Source organism: Canis aureus, chromosome 10 (genome assembly GCF_053574225.1).
Source record: "Canis aureus isolate CA01 chromosome 10, VMU_Caureus_v.1.0, whole genome shotgun sequence".
Taxonomy (NCBI): Eukaryota; Metazoa; Chordata; class Mammalia; order Carnivora; family Canidae; genus Canis; species Canis aureus.
The window spans coordinates 46,418,508-46,435,159 of NC_135620.1; the positions used below are offsets into that span (position 1 = coordinate 46,418,508).

The 16,652-nt window shown below is 35.9% G+C and overlaps 1 long non-coding RNA gene across 1 annotated transcript in view; it reads right to left on the reverse strand.

Moving 5' to 3' along the window:
- Positions 1-13,190: 13,190 nt before the first annotated feature.
- The window catches only part of LOC144322313 (uncharacterized), a 302,194-nt gene continuing 298,732 nt past the window's right edge, over positions 13,191-16,652 (reverse strand). The window contains exon 9 of the long non-coding RNA XR_013387952.1: positions 13,191-14,439. This is a non-coding gene — a long non-coding RNA (uncharacterized LOC144322313). The remainder of the gene's footprint in view (positions 14,440-16,652) is intronic.

The following is a 16,652-nucleotide window of genomic DNA, read 5'->3' on the forward strand; positions in this document are numbered from 1 at the left end:
ATAGCAAATATTTTTATCGAGTTTCAAAGCAAAAGCCATAAAATGACAGAGATGAGGATAATCATTTTCAACCAAGGTAATGGAAGATATGACATTTTATGTGAGCAGAAATTCAATATATTATGCAACCCACTATATTAAACTTTATTTTTGTTTCAGTACTTAGAATGAAATAAAATATTATATTGCATAACTTAAACACAATATTGGGCTGATCTTGGTGGAACTAGAGTATGTTGTAGAGGTAATGCTACATAGCACCAAAATGCATTTCCTCCTTCCTGGTCACACAACCAGTCCACATTCCTCAACTTTTTCCTCCAATTAGAATGGCTCGGTAACTGAGTTCCCAAAGAATATAGGCAAAAAGGGAAATACACCCTTTCAAGTCCCAGACTAAAAACAGCGTGTCTACAATATTACTCATTCTTTTCCCTCTTTTTTTTCCCCCTCTTTTATTAGCCAGATTCAAGAAATCCCTGGTGACTCTCATGTAATGAAGTAGTGAGAAGGTACTCAAAGAAAAAGCTAATGTCCTGAATGACTGTGTAGGTAAGAACCCTTTTCTTAGCAACATACATTGGATTGTGACATGACCATAAAATAAACCTTATATCACTGCAAGTATGGGATTGAAAAAGCACTCAGCCTACTTGGGTTCATAGAGAAATCAGTACCTTGATATGTAATAATTTCATAACAAAACAGATTAAGTGGTGTAGGGATGGTGGTAGCAATAAAATTCACCCAGAAGCCTATATTATACAATAGCAAAATGGTAACAGGGAATTAGACTAGGAAAACCAACAGAATTAAAGGGGAAAAAAAAAAAAAAGAGAGAAACCCACAATTATAGTTAGAGATTTTAACATCCTGCTTTTAGTAATTTAAAAACCAAATGGACAAAAATCAAAACAATATAAAATATCTAAATACTTTCAACCAGCTAGATATAATTGAGATTTATAAAACATTACACCCAAAACACTGAAGAATATACTACTGACCCTTGAACAACACAGGTTTGGATTGTGTGGATCAACCTATATTTGGAATTTTGTTCAAAACAGTATCATACTATAACTTATGATTTTCTTTTTTTAAGAGTTGATTTATTTATACATGAGAAACACAGAGAGAGAGGCAGAGACACAGGAAGAGGGAGAAGCAGGCTCCCCGCACGGAGCCTCATGTGGGACTCGATCCCACACCCCGGGATCACATCCTGAGCCAAAGGCAGACGCTTAACTGCTGAATCTCCCAGGCATCCCTATCCTTATGATTTTCTTAATAAAATTTTCTTTTCTCTAGCTTACCTTATTGTAAGAACGTGGTATATAATACATATACAAAACATGGCTTAATCGTCTGTTTATCTTATTGGTAAGGCTTCCAGTCAACAACAGGCTATTAGTAGTTAAGTTTTTGGGGAGTCAAAAGTTATACCTAAGTTTTCAGAGGTAGAGGGTTGAGGCTGTTAGTATCCCTAACGCTGTTTGTTCAAAGGTCAACCGTATATTACTTTAAGGCAAACAAAAATGTTCACCAAGACCATATTTGGAGTCACAGAACAAATCTCAAAAAACTTCCAAAGAATTAAAATCATCTAGATTATATTCTCTAATCACATTAGTTACATTATAAATAAAAAGAAAAACATAAAATATCTAGACAATCCCCAAATACTTAGAAATCAAGCAATACCTTTCTAAATACTCACAGGTCAAAGAAGAAATTACAAAGGAAATTAGAAAATATTTAAACATGAATCATAATGGAAACATAATGTATCAAAATTTGGGGAATGCAGAGAAAGCCCTTACAGGAAAACTTTTGCTTTTTTTCTATTTTAATTCCAGTGTAGCGAATATATAGTATTATATTAGTTTCTGCTATACAACACAGTGATGCAACAATTCTATACATTACTCAGTTCTCATCATGTAAGTGTATTTTTAATCCCCTTCACCTATTTCACTTAATTTTTGCCTTTAAATGCTTATTAGAAAAGAGAAAAGGTTAAGTATTAAAATGTCTAGCTCAAGAAGGAAAAAAGGAAATTTTGACAAAAAGAAAGTATAAAAAAGGAAATAATAAAGATAATAACAGAATCAAACTAGTTGGCTCTCAAAAAAAGATTATTTAAACTGATAAACCTCAAGAAACACTGATCAAGAGAAAAAAAGAAAAAACATGAATTATCAATATGAAGAATGAATTACAGATTAGAAACGCAGACCCTACAGAAATTAAATGGAAAATAAGGGAATAATATAACTTTATGACAGTCTATAGAAGAAATTAGATAAAATGGAAACATTTCCTTAAAAAAATTAAATTTACCAAGACAGAGTCAAAAACAATAAAAAATCTGAACAGCCATTATACTGTTTTAAAAAAAGACTATGTAATTAAAAATTTTCTGCAAAAGAACCTCCATGTTCAGGTGGATTTAGTTGTGAGTCCTGTCAAATATTTCAAGAACTACAACCCTTATACTAATCTTTTCAGGTAATACAGAAGGAGGGAACACTCCTCAACTCATTTTATGAGACCAGTATAACCCTGATACCAAAACCTAACATAAAATAAAAATTGTCACTAAAATATTAGGAAATTGAATCCAGTATTACAGAAAAATAATAAAAATTATTACCAAATATTCTCTCAAAGTTCTCCAAAGAAACAGAACCAATTTATAATTTGTGTGTGTGGCATTAAAGAAATTCTTCTTTAAAATACATTGTTTTCAGGAAGAGTTCAGAATGGAAATTATAATATACAGAACTATGTAAAAATAAAATCACTAAATATCTGACTTGTGGGATGTAACTAAAGCAATAATGAAAGGTAAATACATAGCATTTAAATGCATACATTAAGAGAAGAGGAAAGCTGAAAATCAATAAGCTAAGCATCCTACCCGAGAAGGTAGAAAAAGCTCAGCAGGAATATTGTATAAAAGATCTGTGCAAGAAAAACACTGAGAGTCTTATATACTAGCAACAACCACTTAGAAACCGCAATATTTTAAGATACTACTCAAAGTAGCAAGAGAAGTAAGACATACCCACAATCAAGACATTACAAATATATAAATTTTTTGAAGGACAAAAGGAAAAGGCAATTGCCTTACCATATAGATCATGTTAGACACATATTATCTTAAAGTATATTTATTGAAATTTAAGTACCCAATGTGCCTTGCCCCATAGCTGTCTAGTTTAGTGAACTGAGAGAAATGAAATTTAAGCTTAAATATTTTATCCCCCTGAAAGTCACCCCTGAATCCCAAAATGAAATTAAGTGGTACTCAAACAACACCTTTGTCTACTTGCACCTCTACACTTGTCCTGCTCTTTTGAATGCATGTGTTTGTGTGTTTACCTTCTCCCTGTGACTACATGTTCTCTGAAGTGAGAGACTATGTCATATCCATCTTGATTCACTCAGTATCTACCACTGTGCCTCCATCAAGGAAAGTACTCAACAAATGTTCACTTGTTGAGGATGTTACAAATTGTAGATGTTACAAATTCTGATGAAAAGAACAATGGTCCAGGGAGTTAGAGAAGCTGGATTCTGCTCCCAAATCTGCCATTAAAAATCTGGGTGATTTTAGGATATTTATACTTCCTTATTTGTAATGTGTAGGTAAATATTCTTGATTTACCAAGTTCAAATGAAACTTAAAATACTAAGTATAAAAGTAACTGACATATTACAAATCATTATGTAGATATGATAAATTATAACAAGTGAGCAGTTTCCATCAGTTTATGATTTTTGTGACCAAACAAACTAGGAAGCACAGACAATACTCCCAAAGTACCAATTAGTTTAACTTTTCTCAAATGCACTTGAGAAACAGATTGTATTTTGTAATGAAGATCTCACCAATAATGTGAGGTTCTTCTCACAATGGGCTATTGACCTCTCTTCATGTCAAGGTTCCTTTGAACGTGGGCAGACTTTGTAACTGCATTAACCACTAAGATGTGTCAGAAGTGACCCTGTATGGCTTCCATAGGTCATAAAAATCAGTGTCTCTCTTGAGACACTTGCCCTTGAAATCCAGTCACTTGCTGGGAGGAAGCTGAAGCCATGTGTTCAGCCTAGCCAACTTCTTGGCCAAAAGCCAGCATCAACTCTAGACACATGAGTAAATGAGCCGTTAGTTGATTCCAGTCTTTAGTCTTCCAGTATTCCTCCTGAGGCTAGACATTCAGAACAAAGGTATCCCTTGTGAGCCCTATCTGAAAACCTGACCCACGGAAAGTGTGAGAGATAATAAATATTCACAATTTCTAGGCCATTTAGTTTTGGGGTAGTTACATAATAAGATCACTAATACAACTTGATTTCCACAAATACTTCTGAACACTTCATAAGATATAGTAGCTTCTGCTTCCTCCCCTGTTATGTGTGATAGATCTTTAGCAGGACTCAGAAGGCAGAGCTGACAAATTTCAATAGAGGAGATACCTAAGACAGGAACTGTAATTTCTGAAGAATGCTTGCTGTTGGAGTTTCCGACTTGGGTGAGAAAGGGGCAGAGAAGGACAAGCTAATGAGAGACTTTAATTTGGAAAATACCAAGCCAGTAATACATCTTCAAGCCAGCCTTCCCATGGCAACTTTTTGTTCGAGCACAGGCATGAAATATTTAGAATTGCTAGAGCTCCACTAGGAAGACTTTTATCCCTGCAAAAAGAGTTTGTAGCCGGAAGCTGCCTGCTGGCACTGCATGCAGGAACGCACCATTTGTTCAATGCCAGAGTTTACTCTTTGAATGACTGACACACTCCAACCCATCTCCAAAGGCTCCTTTGCCTTCACGACTGACACCTCCCAGGAAAGAGGGGTTGTAATTGCCTCTTCTTTAGGGACTGGAGGCTGTTGGGGGATATTGCTTTGGAGTGCCAGAGACCTTCCACTCGGCAAGCATCACAGGCTCCATGGGAGAAATATTTCAACTCAGTGGGAAAGACAAAGGCAACAGATACAAAGAAATTCACGGAGCTGATGTGTTTCTGTCCAGTCTTCCCTTGTTGTCACTTCATTTCACCCAGTTACAGGGACTTGTTTAAAATCTGTCACAACAGAATTTTATGACACATTCATTTAAACAACAACAACAAAAAAAATCCTGGGTATGTTCTTCTCCCACCCACATCCCCCTCAGAGAATATTAAAAATGAGAAATCAGCAATGTCACGTTCTGCCCAAGCACAAAAATAAATAATAAAAAAACTTGCTTGCAAAAAAATAAACAAATAAAAAACAACAACAACAACAAAAAAAAACCTACACACTCCTCATTTCCTGGGGAGTAAAGATGGAGGCACAGGAGTGTGTGACAGAGTTCAAAACGGCCTGAGTTAAAAGAGGTTGTTAGCTTAGATGGTTTTTCTCAGATGAACCAAAAATGTCCTTAAGAGGCAGGGAAACTAGAGATTCTGTTTAATGAAAATACAGATTTTCATAGAGTGAAACATTATATATGTGTTTGGGTTTGACCTAATCATGACAGACATGGACAATATTATAGGCCAATGATTCCCAAACTTTCTTAAGAATTATTACTATTATTATTATTATTATTATTATATTAATAGTAATGGGATATATATTCAGAGTCTATTCTATAATTCCATTCAAAAACATGCAATCTTGATATTTTTGCAGTCTGGTGCTATATTATTACAGGGTAAATATATGGTGTACATTAGACATTCAGAAAGATTGAGGTGAGGTTGTACATACCTACTATTACTTCCGTGGACTCTTAATATTGTGAAAAATACAAATAAAGAGCAATCAATCTAGAAGAGTCCAGGGAGATGTCTCTCCCCCATAGGTGGAAAAACTTCAAAGATCCAACAAGAAGTCCCTTTGCTGAATCCTCTCTAGTCTGAAACTATGAAAATGCTGAAGCTTCTCGAGCAAGCCAGTTCACACAGCAAAATTTTTGTAGGAAACAAAAGCTAGAATACCGATGTTTAAGAAAACCCCAGTAACATAGTTGCTAAAAACACACTGTGATAAAAGGCTTGAGTCCAAACCATTGCTGTGCCAATTACAGACTATTTGCCATTGGGTAAGTTATATAACCTTAGTTTCTTGTCTGTAAAATGGGGATCACAGTAATTACCTGCATCCAGTAACTGATGGAAACTTTAAAATGTCATACATGTAAAGTACTTGTAACAGTGACACATAATAAGAAATGAATACATGCTAACTATCTATGAGCAGTAGTTTGTAAAATACCATCCTGTATGGAAACTGATTTTTTACTGAACTCCTGTTTGACAAAATTGTAAAAACCAGAAAAGCATTGTTCTAGGTCACAGAATAAGAAGTGCAGGTAAGAATCAAATCTGGGCAGGCTGGTAATAGAAATTTACATCTGGAAAGTACACAACTGACATACATGATTTCACTTTCAGTTCAATATCTAACACAATACTCTGAAGTATTCTTTTTAAAGTGAGGAAACAGGAAGCCCAAAAGGATGTGTAATTTGCGCAGCCACAGAGCAATATTAAGGATGAAACAAGCCTTCCCACCCAGGTACTTTTTTTACCCTCTTCTCTTTCCTTTCTCTATATTCCTAAGGCATACTTATTTTAAAAATGCTAAAAATTGTCAACTTGATTTCTTCACTCATGTTGCTCTTGCTTTTTTTTTTTTTCCTTACTACCCTATCCACCAAATCTCAGCCACCCTGAATGTCATCTTGTCTAGGACTTTTCCCTTAGAAAAGTTGCTCTACTTATCATTTGTCTCTCACTTTTCTAATCTTTCACCATACTTACTGTCTGTAGTGCTGTTAATCTATGGTCCATAGACCAGCAACATCAGCACCATCTAGGAGCTGGTTAGAAAAAGCAGGTCAGGATCCACCCTGGACCTACTGAAGACAGTCTACATTTTAACTAGATTCCCAAGTGACATGGGCATATCAAATGTTTGAGTGGGTCTCTCAACAACAACATAATTGGTATTTTGTGCTAGATGTTTCTTTATATTAGGGCAGTGGTCTTGTGCATTGTTGGATGTTTAGCAGTATCACTGGCCTCTACCCACTAGATGCCAGTAGTGTACCCTCTCACCCCATTCTTCTCCCCTCCCTCCTCGACCCCCTCTCCCTCCCATCTTGATTAAAACTATCTCTATTGTTTTTTGATATTGTCAAATATCACCTGTAGGGGGTGCAAATCGACCCAGTTGAGAACTACTGGCTTACATGGAACAGTTGTTTCCTCAGTCATATGGCTACCCATATTCTTCACTGCAGTTTTAGTGTACTGAAGTTTTATGTCTTCAGTACTGGATTATAAATGCCCCATCTCTTTCCTCCCTTCCATTAGATATTTTAGTGATTGCCTACAGCAGTAACCCCCCTTATATTCTTCTCTTCTCTATTCCATCCTCTCTTGATCTGTAAGAGTAATTCCCAGATAAACTACCTGTATAAGTCTTTGTTTCAAGCTCTGCTTTCAAGTGACCCAAGCTAAGTCACTCCTATGAAATCTAGAATAATGTTGGGGAACCATGGTGGCTCAGTTGGTTAAGTATCTGCATTCAGCTCAGGTCATGACCTCAGGGTCCTGGGATAGAGCCCCCGCATAGGGCTCCCTGCTTACAGGGGGTCTGCTTCTTCCTCTCCCTCTGCTCCTCCCCCAGCTCATGCTCTCTCTCTCACTCATTCCCTCTCTCAAATAAATAAATAAAATCTTTTAAAAATGATAATAGTAAATAAATAAAATCTAGAAGAATGTGGGTACTAAATCCATAAATATGAATCAGTTGAGTAATAAAGCAAAATATCATTAACTCTAAAATAGTCCATGCTCTTTGAGGGGAGTGATAGTATGTTAGATGTATCTATCTCTCCAGTAACCATGAGAATAGCATATGAGTCACTCAATAAATAATTATTAACTAAAGTAATAAAATCTTTTAAATTGTATCTCCTTCTGTTTAAATAATACCTTTGTTGCTATTGCTACTTCAATTTTGTAAGCCAAAAGTTAGGAAAGAATAATGTTTGAAGCATTTTCTTTGAAATGACTATAATTAATTACTTCCTAGCTATTAGATGTGAAACAGCAAGCAAGGGTATGAGAAATTTCTAAGACAGTCACAAGAAGGAAATTCTGTTTGAGATTACACAAGCCATCATTTTTGTTACTTTTTTTTACTTTTAAGGGGAAGATTGAAGGAGGGCTAATTTCTGAATTAATTTTCCTCTAAATAAAGTTTCCAAGTGCAACAATACAAGTGTCCCCTAATGTTTCTGGAATTCATTCCGAGATTTGTCTTGATGTGTTTGTCTGCCATGATCATAATTGTTTTTCTGTTTTAATTATTAGAATTCTTATAATGGAAAATAGCAAAGCCCTTGATAGTCTGGTTTTACAGTACTCAAATGATTAATATCAAAAAAAGAATAAGAAAAGAGAGTATAGTGCAATGCCACTTGGTTAAAAAAAAAAAGATGCACGGCAAATAAAATACATAGACATCATGTCATAGTTATACACTTACATTTCTTTAGCAAGAAAATTACAAAAACTATTTTCATACATTCTGTTTGTTATAGCTCTCTAAAAGGAATTTCAGCTAACTATTTGGGATAAACCTAAAAAGAGTTTCAAAATGACATTTCTATCATTGAGTAATAATGTTCATTGAGATTATTCTTCTTAATGTTACTTTAAAATATTTGCAGAAGGAGAAGGTCCCGGGAGAGGTATTTATCTTAAACTATATGAGTTCTAGCTACCTTGTAATGTTGGTACAAGATGGTGAAGCTGCTGACAAACATTGATTCCATTTAAAAGGATGGCTTCAGCCATTTCCCCCACTGCATTTTATCCACAGAAGCATTCCGTCACGGCTGTCAAGGTTCCCCTACCTTAGCAAGTAACCGATCACAGTGATTTGTAAAAACTGACTTTAAACCCTCGCTCAGTGGGGCTGTATCTCAGGAAAGGTTCTTGGGAGATGCAAGGTTAAACTGATGGATCACTTGAACTACAGTGTGATGGTGCTCAACATCGCTATTAGCATCCCAAGGACAGAGAAGGAGCCTGGAAAGTAAGAAGGCAAAATGTGCCAACAATTGAAGATCAGGCCAAGAAGAAGTGAGGGGCCTCAGAAAGAATGCAAATCTGGGTAATTGGGCAAACAGTTCCAAAAAAAGCAGGCTCAGATAGGTCTCAATAGGAGTGATTTACACCTTCAATCCATGATGCTTCTTCATAATCTGGTTATAGGTTAATGGAAATTAACCTTCGGTTAAAATTTTAAAATAAAAAAAAATTTTAAAAAAGTTTTTAAATAAATAAGACTCACATATGGAGTTTTTTTAGAGAGAGAAATATATTTAACTTGGGGCGCCTGGGTGGCTCAGTCAGTTAAGTGTCTGCCTTCGGCTCAGGTCATGATCCCGGGATCCTGGGATCAAGTCCCACATGGGACTTGATGAGTCCCTGCTCATCGGGGAGCCTACTTCTCCTTCTGCCCCTCCCCTGCTTGTGCTCCCTCTCCCTCTCCTCTCTCTCTCTCTCTCTCTCTCAAATAAATAAATAAATGAAAATCTTTAAAAAGAATTTACTCAACTCTAAAGACTGTTCTTTATTATGCTATGATTATATCTTTTTCTCATTTTTTTGGTTAGGCATATTACTTTGGGTTCGTAATATGCTAATATTCTCTCCTCTCTGCTATAACTAATCTGAAATTTCTGTGCCTCCAGATGAGCAAGTTTTATTGTGATCCTCATCACAGTTCTTATAGTCATTCCTGGAAAGAAAAAAAAGGTTGACGACTACATGCCAGCTCTGAAATTTTTTTAAAATTTTGCTAATACTTGAAATATCAAAATATGGGAAGCATACTTTTAAAAAATGTTAGACATATTAAGATTTTCAACTTTAATTAATTGCAACTTTAATTAATTGCAATTTTAATTCCATTCTTAAATTCAGATGGACACTACACCTTAACACAATACCTTCTAGCTCTTTCTTCCTTTTTTTACTTTCCAGACTACTTCTCGAACATTCTCTAAAGACAAAAAGAAGTACAAAGGTCAGGAACAGAAAAGACTGTGAAATGTGACAAGGAGCCAATCCATTGCTATGGACATTTCTACCTCGAGTCTCTATTATTTGTACATGTTAATGAACTTTCCTGGATCAGGAAATAGGCATCCTGGTGGAGAATTCAATGAAGATGTGAGCTCATTAAGTAACAGAGGTCTGAAGAGCAAATAAAAAGGCGAGAATAATGAGAAAGCAGTAGGAAGAAAAAGAACATATGAGAATGATACTGCTTAAATCAATAGATTCTCATCTTAAGTACTTACTCTTTTCAGCTCTAACTAACACATCCAAAATAGATGCAGGTTAAATGGGAAAGTTTTTCCACAATGTGCCTACTTTCCTTTCATGGTACTGGCAGTCTAAATTAACGCCTATTGTGGTAAGGATGCCTGGTTCAAGGTTCTAGTACCAAAGTGTAGAAGCTCTTGTATTTGTGCCTTGGCAGCCAACATTTCTTCCTCCCTGGCATTCTTTTCCTGTAAACTGACTCTATTCTGTAATAGAAAAAAAAATTGCTAACCTTTTGGGGTTTTTTGTTTTAGGTCTTGTTTTGGTTTTTGGGTTTTGGGGTTTTTTGGTATTACCATTGGGTGCTGAATATTAGTATGCTCATAACAAGATGCTAACAGTGGTGCTTGGGTGGCTCAGTGGTTGAGCTTCTACCTTTGGTTCATGGCATGATCCCAGGAGTCCTGGGATCAAGTCCTGCATTGGGTTCCCTACAGAAAGCCTTCCTCTCCCTCTGCCTATGTCTCTGCCTCTCTCTGTCTGTGTCTCTCATGAATAAATAGATAAAATCTTTAAAACAAAAACAAAAACAAAAAAACAAGAGGCTAACATAACTGGAGAACTAAGTACGGACCATGCAGAGCTTAAGGGAACTTTGAAGATATTATCTTTATTTTAAATATAAGGAAATAAAATCCAAAAAATGTCACTAAAATTTAAACTGTGGGCATAACACTGCAAGGATTTAATTAAATGAAGAAATTCTTGAAAATACTGAATTTAGATCACTTAAATAAAACAGGCCTTGGTAATACCCCATGCTCTATGGAGAACGGGAAGCTGATGTGCTCACCTAGGCACCAGATTTTCACTACTATTGCCATTTGAGCATGCTTACTCTAATTTCTTTTCCATTGGGAGGTTCACTCAATCTAAATAATGATCTATAACAATACATAGAAGGTCCTATTACTCTAACATTTATAAAAACATCAAAAAGAAAGAGAAAGAATGAAATAATGCTCTGGAGAGAGAACAATATGCATGATTACCATTGTTAGTTTTAGAAAAGTAATATGTAACAAACTACAAATCGAATACAATATAGTTTTTACATTAACTTCTATTTTAGTTAGGAACTGCTTTAATTAATTCATTAGCGCAAAAATGATACTGGCTGAAAGAAGAAGTTTAGTTCTCCCTCACACAAAAGATAGATGGGTGGACTTCTATCCTGCTGCTCTGCCATTCTTAACATCTAGCTTCACCTTGAGGTCCAACACGGCTAACCAGCTCCCATTATCACACATTCATTCTAGTCTGGGAAGCAAAGATGAGCCCCTTCCTTTTCAAGCACAACGGGAAACTTGCACATATCATTTCCAATAAAAATCCACTGACCAGGGACGCCTGGGTGGCTCAGTGGTTGAGTGTCTGCCTTTGACTCAGGTTGTGATCCCAGGGTCCTAGGATCGAGTCCCACATCATGCTCCCTGCAGGGAGCCTGCTTCTCTCTCTGCCTGTGTCTCTGCCTCTCTCTCTCTTTCTGTCTCTCTCTGTCTCTGATGAATAAATAAATTAAATCTTTAAAAAAAAAAAAAACACTGACCAGACTTTCTTTTTTTTAAGATTTTTTTTAAATTTTATATATAGAGAGAAAGCAGAGGGAGGGAGTGGGCCAGGGCAAAGGGAAAGGGAGAGAGAGAATCTTAAGCAGACTCCCTGCTGAGTGGGGAGCCCCACGTGGGACTCAATCTCACAGCCCTAAGATCATAACCTGAACTGAAACCAAGAGTCATTTCCTCAACCGACTGAGCCACCCAGGTGTTCCTTGCCTTCCACTAACCAGACTTTAGTCAGATGGTCACATAAAACTTCTAAGAAGGCTGGGAAGTATCTAATCAGGTGACTGTGCCCAGCTAATATTCTATTATTAAAGAAAACTGGATGCTCTGCTGCAAGTGTCAATTCTGCCGCACTGAAAAAAAAAAAAAAATGGTGAAAATCCTTAGCTGGTATCACTAAGGGAATTGTTCCTAGCTTGATCCAATTGGCATTCTATTGTGTCATTGTCTTAAGAGTTGGGCATCACTTTCTAATATTTCTTCATTTCTTCATTGCATAAAATACTCTTCCTCTGTCAGAAATTGCTCAAACTTCAGTCTTTAAATCGTGTTATTATGGAGAGTTTAATGGGAGTGTCCCATCTCAATTCACATACCCCTGCTGTGCTTCCTCTGTTTTCAGTATTCTGAGAATTTCTGTTGTCCTTCAAGAGAAGGAAATGTTAGCTTTTCAAAAAAGTGAAATATAAATATCACATTGAAACTAAGAGGCTCATCTCTTGCACAAAAGCCACGTGGGTCCTAATACCTGCTGGTAATACTACTATCCAGTTCCTCTGAATGCAGTTGTTAAACATTCCAACTCTGAGGTGTACAATAAAAGCACTTATAAATTATACCAAATGCTATGGAAATATAGGGAATAGGTTAATTTACTATGTTCTTTTTTTACTGTATAATCTTAAAGAAAGTGGCCAGCACTAGAATAAGAGGATCAGAGATCCAATTTGACTCTGCCTCTAAGAGTCTCTATGATCTACAAGTCACTTAACTTCTCTGCAAACCAGTTTCCTCCTTTTTCAGAGAAAAGATCAGATGTTCTACCTGCCTTGTTGAGTTATTATGAAACCCAAGTACATTTTACAAAATCACTCACTGAGTAAGTTGAGAGAATAATTATTGCCAAGAAGGAAAATATTTGTCCATTACTGTTATTGGAAACAAAAATGGTGTCAACAAGTCAAAAAATAGGTAAGATTAGAATACAGTCAGCAGATATGCAGAAAATATGAATTCTGTATTTTTAAAATAGACTTTATAAGTCAGAGCAGTTTTAGGTTCATAGGAAAATTGAGTGGAAAGAACTGAAAGTTACTTTACATCACCTGTCTCTCCATCTGAGACAAACAACCTGCCCCACTATCAACATCCTATACCAGAGTGGTACATTTCTTACAACTGATGAACCTCCACTGACACATCATTATCACTCACAGCCAATAGTTTTCATTAGGGTTCATTCTTATTGTACATCCTATACATTTGGACAAACGCATAGTGACACGTATCTATCTTTATTGTATCATACAGAATAGTTTCACTGCTCTAAAAATCCTCTATGCTTATCCATTCATCTCTCACCCCCTAAAAACCTCTAGCAAGCACTTACAGTAAAAAGACTGTCTCCATAGTTTTGCCTTTTCAAGAAATCTTACAGTTGGAATTATACAATATGTTGCCTTTTCATATTGCCTTTTTCACTAAGCAACATGCATTTAAATTTCCTATCTCTTTGTGACTTGATAACTTATTTCTTTTTAGCACTGAATAATATTCCATTAAATAGATGTAACACAGTTTATTTATCCATTTCAGTTATCCACTGAAGGACATCTTGGTTGATTCTAAGTTTTGGCAATTATGATAGAGTTGCTATAAACAACTGTGTACAGGTTTTTGTGTGGACATACGTTTTCAACTCATTTAACTAAATACCATGGGGAGTGATTGTTGAATTATATGGTAATAATGTGTTTAGTTTTGTAAGAAACTGCCAAACTGTCTTCCGAAGTGGCTGTTCCATTTGGCATTTCCATCAGCAATGAATGAGAGTTCTTACTGCTCCACAGGTTCACTAGCATTTGGTGTTGTCAGTGTTTTGGATTTTTGCCATTCTAATAGGTATGTAGCGATATCTCATTGTTTTAATTTGCAGTTCCCTGAGGTATATGATGTTGAGCAGGATTTCATATGCTTATTTATCAGCTATATATGTTCTTTGTTGACGAGTCTCCTAAGATCCTTTGCCCATTTTTAAATCAGCTTGTATGTTTTCTTATTATTGAGTTTTAAGAGTTCTTTGTCTATTTTAGATAACAATCCTTTATCAGATATGACTTCTGCAAATATCTTCTCCCAGTCTATGTCTTATCTCATCTCTTGCAGCATCTTTTACAGAGCAGAAGTTCTTAATTATAATGAAGTCCAACGTATTATTCCTTTCATAGATCATGTATTTGGTGCTCTATCTGAAATGAAAGAAGAGATACAAAGTCATAACGATTTTCTCCAATGTTGTCTCTTTGGAGGTTTATAATTTTCCATTTTTCATTTAGGTCTATTATCCTTTTTTAATTAGTTTTGTGTAAGGTGTGACCTCTGTGTGTAAATTCTTTTTTTTTTTTTTTTTTTTTTTTGCCAAATAGAAGAGATGCATAGGGCAAAGAACAAGTGTGGTATGTGGCATGGTACTTCCATGCCTTTTTCAAATGCACCTTGAAGTATTAAACAACCCAGAAGCTAACTCCTACATTTTTAACTCTTTAAATTATTCATTTTCCCACCTTCAATCCCAATAGAATGTAAGCTTTACGAGGGCAAGAATTGTTGCCTGTTTTGTTCAGTTATATCCCTGGTATCTATTATGTAATAGATAATAATGATTTTAAGAGATCAACAAATAATTTTTAAAGCTATAAAAACATCAGTAGGCAATAACAGAGCAGCAATACAAAACATAAATCTAATTCTTGGACCATAGTTAGGGTCAACTACCACTGGAGAACAGAATAGGATATGTAGAGAGAAAAAAGGTAAAATACTAGCATATGACTGTAAAATAAGGATAAGGAAAAGAAGGCATAGAAAGAACAAAAGGAAGGGGTGAGAGGTAAGATGCCAGAGGAGTAGGGTGACCCTAAGCCTGCACCCTCACTCCAACACAGTTAGATAAATATCAAATCATTCTGAACACCCACAAAGCCTATCAAAAGTCTTAGAGAACAAAAGTGCATATCTACAAACCAAAAAAAAAAAAAAATGACCTGTGTAAGATGGAAGAACTCACCCCAAAGGAAAGAACAGGAAGAAATGACAGTCAGAGATTTGATCAATGCAGATATAAGTACAATGTACAATGTCTGAACTAGAATTTAAAACTACAATTATGAGGACACTAGCTAGGCTTGAAAAAAGCATAAAAGACACTCAAAAATCCCTTAGTGTAGAGATAAAAGAACTAAAATCTAGCTAGGCCAAAATTAAAAATGCTGTAATGGAGACACAAGCACAAATGGAATCCATAAAAATGAGGATGAAGAATCAGAGGAATAAATCAGTGATACAGAAGATAAAATTATGGAAAATAATAAAGCTGAGAAGAGGGAAACAAAGGTAATGGATTACAGAGGTAGACTTAGGGAACTCAGTGTCTTAGTAAAATGGAATAATATTCGTATCATAGAAGTCCCATAAGATGAAAAGAAAGAAAAGATGGCACAAGGTTTACCCGAGCAAATTACAACTGAAAACTTCCCTTATCTGGGGAAGAAGGATAGAGGTATTAAAATTCCAACAAGCAAGAACTCCCATTAAATTCAACAAAAACCAACCAATGCCAAGGCATATCATAGACAAATTCACAAAATGCACAGATAAGGAAAGAGTCCTGAAAGCAGCAAGGGGAAAAAAAAAGTCCTTAACCTATGATGAAAGATCAGGTTTGCAGCAGACCTATTTTTTTTAAGATTTTATTTATTTATTCATAGAGATGCAGAGAGAAAGAGAGGCAGATACACAGGCAGAGGGAGAAGCAGGCTCCATGCAGAGAGCCTGACGTGGGAATCGATCTCGGGACTCCAGGATCATGCCCTGGGCTGCAGGCGGCGCTAAACCGCCGTGCCACCAGGGCTGCCCTGCAGCAGACCTGTTTAGAGAAAAGTGGCAGAACAGAAAAAAGTGGCAAGATATATTCAACATGCGGAATGGGAAAAATAGGCAACCAAAAATTCTATCCAGCAAAGCTTTCATTCCGAATAGAAGGAGAAACAGTTTCCCAGACACACAAAAACTAAAGGAGTTTGTGACCATTAAATCAACCCTGCAAGAAATATTTAGGAGGATTTATGACTGGGGAAAAAAGACCTAAAGCTACAAAGACTAAAAAGGACCAAAGAACATCACCAAAAACACCAAGTCTATAGATAATACAATGACACTAACTTCATAACTTTCAATAATCACTCTGTATAGGGACTAAATGCTCCAATCAAAAGATATAGGGTGTCAGAATAAATACAAAAATAAGATCCATCTGTATGCAGCCTACGAGAGATTCATTTTAGATCTAAAAACACCTACAGATTGAAAGTGAGGGGATAGAGGACCATCTATCATGCAAATGGATGTCAAAGGAAAGCCAGAGTAGCCATACTTATACTCAATAAACTAGATTTTAATACAA